Source organism: Rhinoraja longicauda, chromosome 16 (assembly GCF_053455715.1).
Source record: "Rhinoraja longicauda isolate Sanriku21f chromosome 16, sRhiLon1.1, whole genome shotgun sequence".
Lineage (NCBI taxonomy): Eukaryota > Metazoa > Chordata > Chondrichthyes > Rajiformes > Arhynchobatidae > Rhinoraja > Rhinoraja longicauda.
In genome coordinates, this window is record NC_135968.1 from 37123568 (window position 1) to 37130873 (window position 7306).

The 7306-nt window shown below is 37.5% G+C and overlaps 1 long non-coding RNA gene across 1 annotated transcript in view; it reads right to left on the reverse strand.

Annotated features, from left to right (window-relative positions):
* The window catches only part of LOC144601006 (uncharacterized), a 38695-nt gene extending 32976 nt beyond the window's left edge, over positions 1-5719 (reverse strand). Inside the window, exon 1 of the long non-coding RNA XR_013548212.1 lies at positions 5686-5719. This is a non-coding gene — a long non-coding RNA (uncharacterized LOC144601006). The remainder of the gene's footprint in view (positions 1-5685) is intronic.
* Between the last annotated feature and the right edge of the window lie 1587 nt (positions 5720-7306).

Here is a 7306-nt window from a genome sequence, read left to right on the forward strand (position 1 = left end):
TGGAACATTTATTACAATGGATGAAGTCAATACCCAATTGAATCTGGAAAGAGAAAGAAGGAGAGGGAATAAAGATTAAAAAGAGGGGAAGGGGGAAAAATGTAAGAGGAGAAATATGTGACATTTCACAATCTCCAGCGGTAGAATTGCTGTTTTACAGCGCTGGCAGAGCCAGAGATCCAGGTTCGATCCTGACTACGGGTGCTGTCTGTACAGAGTTTGTATGTTCTCCCCGTGACTGCGTGGGTTTTCTCCGCGATCTTTGGTTTCCTCCCACACTCCAAAGACATACACGTTTGTAGGTAAATTGGCTTGGTAAATGTAAAAGCTGTCCCTAACGTGTGTAGGATAGTGTTAATATGTGGGGATCGCTGGTTGGCCAGACCCCGGTGGACCAAAAAGCATGTTTCCACACTGTATCTCTAAACTAAACTAAACTAAACACTACCTGAAGGAGTGATAGTCTATACTTTTAATAGTTCATTTTCTGAGCCTGAGAGGCTGATAATTTGTTTCTTAATCAATATTATAACACTAAAAGGGTGATTATTCTGTTAATTACGAGTGATAACTTTCCTGTTGCACTCTGTCAAATGCAGGTAATGGATCTGGCGACACAAGAGACTGCAGATGCTTGTATCCTAAGCAAAATACAAACTGATGGAGGAACACAGCGGGTCAGGCAGCATCCGTGGAGGGAAATGGACAGACGACGTTTTGGATCAGGAGTCTTGCGTAGATTGTTAGTGTAGAAGAGAGAAAGCTGGCGAGGAAGAGAATGGTGGAGATCATAACCATTGATTAGTGGAATAGAAAAAGTGGATTGATATCTGATAAGAAAGGAAGATGCATAGTGAAATGTAGAAGGGGGATGGTAGGTGAAAAGGAGGGGGGGGAGGATTGGCAGAAGATACAAAAGCTTGATTCAACGATACAACCAGATTCAAGAACAACATAATCCCTGCTGCGGTCAGACTTCTGACTGGGCTTCTTTTATGCTCAGGAAACCAATCTTCCAATCTACTTCTTGCTGTCCTTGCACTTTTTAATCTTTTTATCTGCACTTATTCCGTCACTGTAACAACATATTTTGCACGTTGTTTGTTTTCTCTTTTGCACGATATGATGTACTCACGCATCGTTATAGTTTCACTCGTGTACAGTTTGATCTGCATGACAGCAGGCAAAGCAAAGTTTTTCACTATGCCTGTGACAAGAAGAAACCAATCCCAATAACAAAGGCATCTTCCGAGGGAATCGAATGAGATCTCGGAATAGTAACCCCTCTGACTGACGTTTGCTGCAATGTCTTAAACAAGAAGTATAAAGTGCAAAATGTACAAAAGGTTGACGGAACATAGGAAATGTGAAGGGAAGCAACGACAAACATTGGGATAATAGAAACATAGAAACATAGAAAGTAGGTGCAGGAGTAGGCCATTCGGCCCTTCGAGCCTGCACCGCCATTCAATATGATCATGGCTGATCATCCAACTCAGTATCCTGTACCTGCCTTCTCTCCATACCCCCTGATCCCTTTAACCACAAGGGCCACATCTAACTCCCTCTTAAATATAGCCAATGAACTGGCCTCAACTACCTTCTGTGGCAGAGAATTCCACAGATTCACCACACTCTGTGTAAAAAAAAAGGAAAAAAAAAAAAAAATGGGAGATATGTGGTAGATAGTTTAAATCTGAGGTTTAGGTTCATGATCATGCTTGTCTTCAGCTGGCGGTCGTCCATAGAACCACTGATGAATACATTACACAGCAGTGATGAAGAGAATCACTTACTGAAGAGAAGCACAACCCAGACCAATGTTTCACATCAGTTGTGTGCGTTTTAAATATAATTGCATTTTAAAAAACAGCTGTAGTGATTTTAAATGTTGTTATTGTACATTTAAAAGACACTTAGTACTATAACAACAGTTAAAAAACATTTGGGCAGCTACATGGATGGGAAAGGTTTAGAGGGAAATGGGCCAAAATGGCCAGGTGGAACTAGCGCAGATGGGACAATTTGGTCGGCATGGTCATGTTGGGCCAAAGGGAGCGTTTCCGTGTTGTATGATATTCTTCTGATTAAAGGCATGAAGAAATTGTCAAATGTTTGTTAAAAGCATGAGCTTTAACAAAACTATTGTCTTTGGGGAACAGCCATGGCTGAAAGATCTGCATCTCATCTGGACCTGTGAGACTCCAGCAACCAAGGGCATTTTCAATTAGATACCCTTTTCATTTTTATCGGAGAGACTCAGTCACTACACTTGTAAAATTACATTTTCAGAGTTTGGAGAGATGGTAAATGTTAATTAGCTCTTATTTCATTGATATCTCCATATAGTATCTCCATATAGTTCAATGTAAACAGTCATCATTTTTCAGCTATCTTTTTCACGGAAGCTAAGGGCATAATATGAACGTACATGATATTACAACTATTTCAGTGCTGAGAACTTTAACCGCATATATCATTAAGTAGCAGGAGATCTTTGACAGTAGTTATAGCATTTCAAAAGTTAATGCTGGATACTTACATGTCAGAGATTGCTGTCATATTTACCCATTAATGAAATCAAGTGCTAATAACACATTGCAAAATTAACAGCAAATTGTGAAGTGGATTTAGACTCTGCACAATGGTGATTTTAGTGGGCAGCAGCAAATCAGAGAGGGAAGTAGACGTGGCCTCCACTTCACCATTGATGTTTGACACTGTTGCATAAACAAGCTAATCTACTGCTTTAAGTACAATGCCCTAAACATTTATTTTAGCAGGAGGAACAACGGCTTCTCTATTTCACGAAACTGGGGGACAAAAAGTATTTTAAATGCACAGAGACAAGTTCTGTAAATATTGCTGATCACCTCTCCTATTGTATCCGTGATATCATCAATAATTCATGCCATTAAAGCATTTAGATATTAAGCTTTCAATAGTTTAATTAGAGGATTGACTTGGCTTTTAAGAAACCAGGAGGACTTTAGCACTTTCTTGATCAGCAGAAGCAGTTAACCCACTTACTGAAACAAATATAAATGTGGTGAATCCAGAACAGATTAGAAATATTTCATTCAAATAACTGATGATTTGAATTTATGCCTATATTTCTTGTGGATTATTTCTATGTTACCTATTTCTTTCTATTTTAGTAAATAAATTTTAAACAAAATAATTATGATTCAATTATTTTTTGGGGTTTCTAATAGTCCAGTTTTAACTGACCATTTAAAGACTTATATGATGGTATCCTTTTTCATTTCCTTATTCAATGCACTTGTACCTAAATTCCACACAGCTTAATAAAAACAAACTTAAATATTCATTTTAATTTACAGAATGTAACCTTTGTGTCAATTGATATTAGCAAGCATCCCAAAATAACGTTGAATGTTTTAAATGAATCCATGATAAAGTTTTTAATAACTTTTTAAAAAAGAGTTAAACTTTTACCATCAGGTATAAATTAATTACTTTGAAAACAATGTAATTTTCCATGTTCTAACTAACTGAAAAAAATACACAAGAAATAGAATCCAAGGGCTATAAATATTTTTTTTGCTATAAGACACTCTTCTTAGAGTATCTTGACTGTGGGGCCAAATATCTGAATGATGGATCTCCAGAGTATTATTCGGTATATAAAATTATATTGTCATAATAATGTGGGTTTATTTATGTGCACCCAGAAGTAAGCAATTTCCTGTGAAGTCTATAGAGTTTTAGAATTTAAAAAAAAATCAGTGCAGCTGTCATTATTCAGAGCATATAACTCACTCTGGTGGAGTTGAATGAAGTGGCAGTATTGCACTCCAAGCTTTGCACTTCCTGCTCCATCCCATTTCAAGCATGTAACACTTTGACAGACAGCTGAAGAAATCTGCATAAAGGAAGAGTAACTGACAGCCAGGGTCGGGCTCTCTCTGTTTAATGACACTGCCAGTTACACATTTTGAATTGTTTAAATATGAGTCTACAGTTTCAACAATCATCATCTCACTGGTTCCACTTTTCATACCCAACAGCCAGGAAACTGACACGTAATTACACACTTACTGATGGTATCGCCAGTGCCGATAATTAAAACTGCCACAAGAGGATTGCTATTGCTATTCTACAGCTGGGATGTTGTCAAGAGGTGGAAACTCCAGCAGCTTTTAACACTATCTTCTTAAAGTTGGGCCACAGGCACCAATGTTGAAATAATGGGAAGGCCTCAGCACATCATTCACAATGTCTCACACAAATGAAGAAAATCTATTAACAATCCAATAAGTGAAATACAAACACAATGACCTGAGGGTTAAACAGCCTGGGTGGACTAGTACTTGTTCCTGCTCTTCAATGTTCATTTTTCTTTTCACATTTGCAGGATATGAAAAGGGTGCTACAAGCTAATATAGTACAATTGATGATACAAATCACAGGACTTTCCTTGGCAGGAACAGATTCATTTTGACATTTTACAGCCACCTCGCCTCAGAAAGTCACGACTTCTGATAATTTATGCACAAGTCAATTACAATTGGACATGTTGAATTAGGGAAGTACTTACGCAATGACTCAATCACGATGGGTTATTCACCCTGAATACTTGAAGTATGAGTTTGTATATATGTGACTGACAACCACAAGGGTCTTGAGAATAGTGTAAACATTTAAATTCCATTTTTAAAGTCTAGTTATTGGAAGAGTACGTCATTTATCTCATCTTAGTAAATGTTTGGATTGAAGTGGAATTATCCCATGAAGTATTTTTACTTTATATTTGTTAAGGGAAAAACATAAAACCATTGTTGCTTATTTCGGACCTTAATAAGTTTAGAAACTGATTTAAGAATGAAATATATTAGTTATGATTTGCCATCTCTGATGAGAGAAAATAATCTTTATTTTAAATTGATTTCAACTGAAACAGGAAAGCTGTTTGGAATCTGCTTTAACTAATTAATTGGTTTCAATCATGCAACCTATATTTAACCCACAGATAACAAAGCGAACCATGTATTTTCTGCAAGTTTGTACTAAGGCATTGTACAGATCAGCTTTTGTTCAAGAGAAGCATTCAAGTGGATTTGAACATAAAAGTTAAGGCATGAGAATTCCTAAAACTAAGACAAACGGGCACAGGAACATAGGATCAGCAATAACCCATTTACTCAGGCCATGAGGTCATGACTAACTCCACAAACCCCCGTTCTTTCTCTAAATTCCTTAACGTCTTTGCTCAATAAAAATCTACTATTTTCTGATTTAAGTTGATCAGTGAAATCAGTAATAATTGTCACCTTCAGACAAGAGTTCAAACACCCTTTCACATTGTGATAGTGCCAAAGGTGCCAAAATCAGTAATAATTGTCACCTTCAGACAAGAGTTCAAACACCCTTTGGCATTGTGATAGTGCCACATTGTGATTGTGATGAACACTTTACCCTGTAAAGGCTTGCCTCTAACACTTAGACTACGCCTCAGCTTCTATGATAATCGTTGAGGCATTAAGATATTAAAACAATGATGATGAAATGTTCAGTCTGTGGAAATAGCGTGGATACGCATTTGATGGACATGGTGGACTAACAGACCTGTTTCTCCACTGTACGACACGAGGAACATATCCACCAAGACTGATTCTCACAGACATGATAAAATCATACACAGAACGTGCAGTTAGTACTTACAAGATTTGCACCCACTGTAACCATGTAATCTACAGGGAGAAAGAAGGAAACAGATTAAAAATAACCAAAAGGCCAACATTGGTAAAGGAAACTCTTGGATTTTTTTCTCTGGCTTCCTAACTGAGTAATGGTAGACCAGGAAACCAAACTGGCCACAATTTAGTTTGCTCAGGATGTGATTTGTGTACCCTCACTTCTTACCCAGTCAACAGGTTCCTTTGGGAACTGTGCAATGAAGCTTAACGAAACTGAATTTTAGAACTGAGCGCAAGTCTGAAAGTTGTAATCAAGATAAAATTACTACACCGTTATATTTGGCTATTTGGATGTGAGGTTGGGTCATTTCACTTTGTGATTCTGTGAGTTTGCCCCCAGTTTAATGGTCACTGATCCAGACTGAACCCTGGTAAAGGTGGGGGGGGGGGGGGGGGGGGTGTGGAGAAGAGGTGATGGAGGAGAGATCAGTGTCATTATCGGAGAAGGAATTAAGTTACAGATATCTTGCCAGGGTCCCAATCCAGTAATTTGTTTGATGGCCTAGCTATCATGGGAATGCCATGCACTGCTGGGCCATCAAAGAGCACAACATTGGGTTAAACATTGCCCCTATTTATCTGACGTGGAAATCAAGGAAATAGTTCAAAATTCTCGACAAGACAACAGTCGGGAGTGATGAATTTTTAATTGTCATATGCACCAGCAACAGAACAATTGTATTTTTACTTGCTGTGGAATACAAGTCCATTAATGTGAAAACAAAAAAACCCAGTTATGCAAAAAAGTGAATCTCAACCAGAAATGTTCAGCTAAAGTTTCAAGATGACCTTGTCCAATTGGTCACAATTGTGTCCCATTCAAAATTAAATTAACTTTGGTTGCATATCTGCGCTGTGGAATTTCTAACATATGGGACAGATCACCCGCTTACTACATTCAAAATGATGCATCAAATCCCTGTAAGGTTTTTATACTCTGTGAGCAAATTTCTAGTCTGAAAGTTAAATAAATTGCCTCGATATTTTGCACATAGCTGACTTGTTAGGAAGTAGGAGCTGGTCTACAAAGTCACTAACATTGTTCAGGCTTCTTGGAAATTTGTCTTGGACATTTGGTTAAAAGGAAAGCATTTTCAAGCACTTTTCAAATTCAGGGAAAATACTGGTGATCCTTACAAAAAACAGTAAAAAAAGTTACCAATCTGAAGTTCCCTTGGTGAATGCAATCAGTCGTAACATCAAGCCGTAAAACTTAAAGCTGTAAATAGAAAGAGTATGCGCAAAGCATTCCCCAGTCAATCCGACTGCTCTTCACTCCCAGTTTCAGGTTTCTATTGATTATAAACAGATGGACTCCAACTGAAAGGCAGCTTAGAATAAAATTCAAGAGTAGTTAGGATTTGATTTTTATGATGTTTGTAACAAGTTATTATGATCCTTGACATAAATTATGGTCTGCAAATTTTTTCACCTTGAAAGGACTTTCATAAAACAAAGTTAATCGTAACCACGATAATTCACGTTGCAAAGAATGGTGCAGAATTTTATCCCTCGTGGAATTTAATGTCATCAGTGTTGTCCTACAAAGGATTCATCAGAGTATGGAATAGTGATCTGTGATTTAC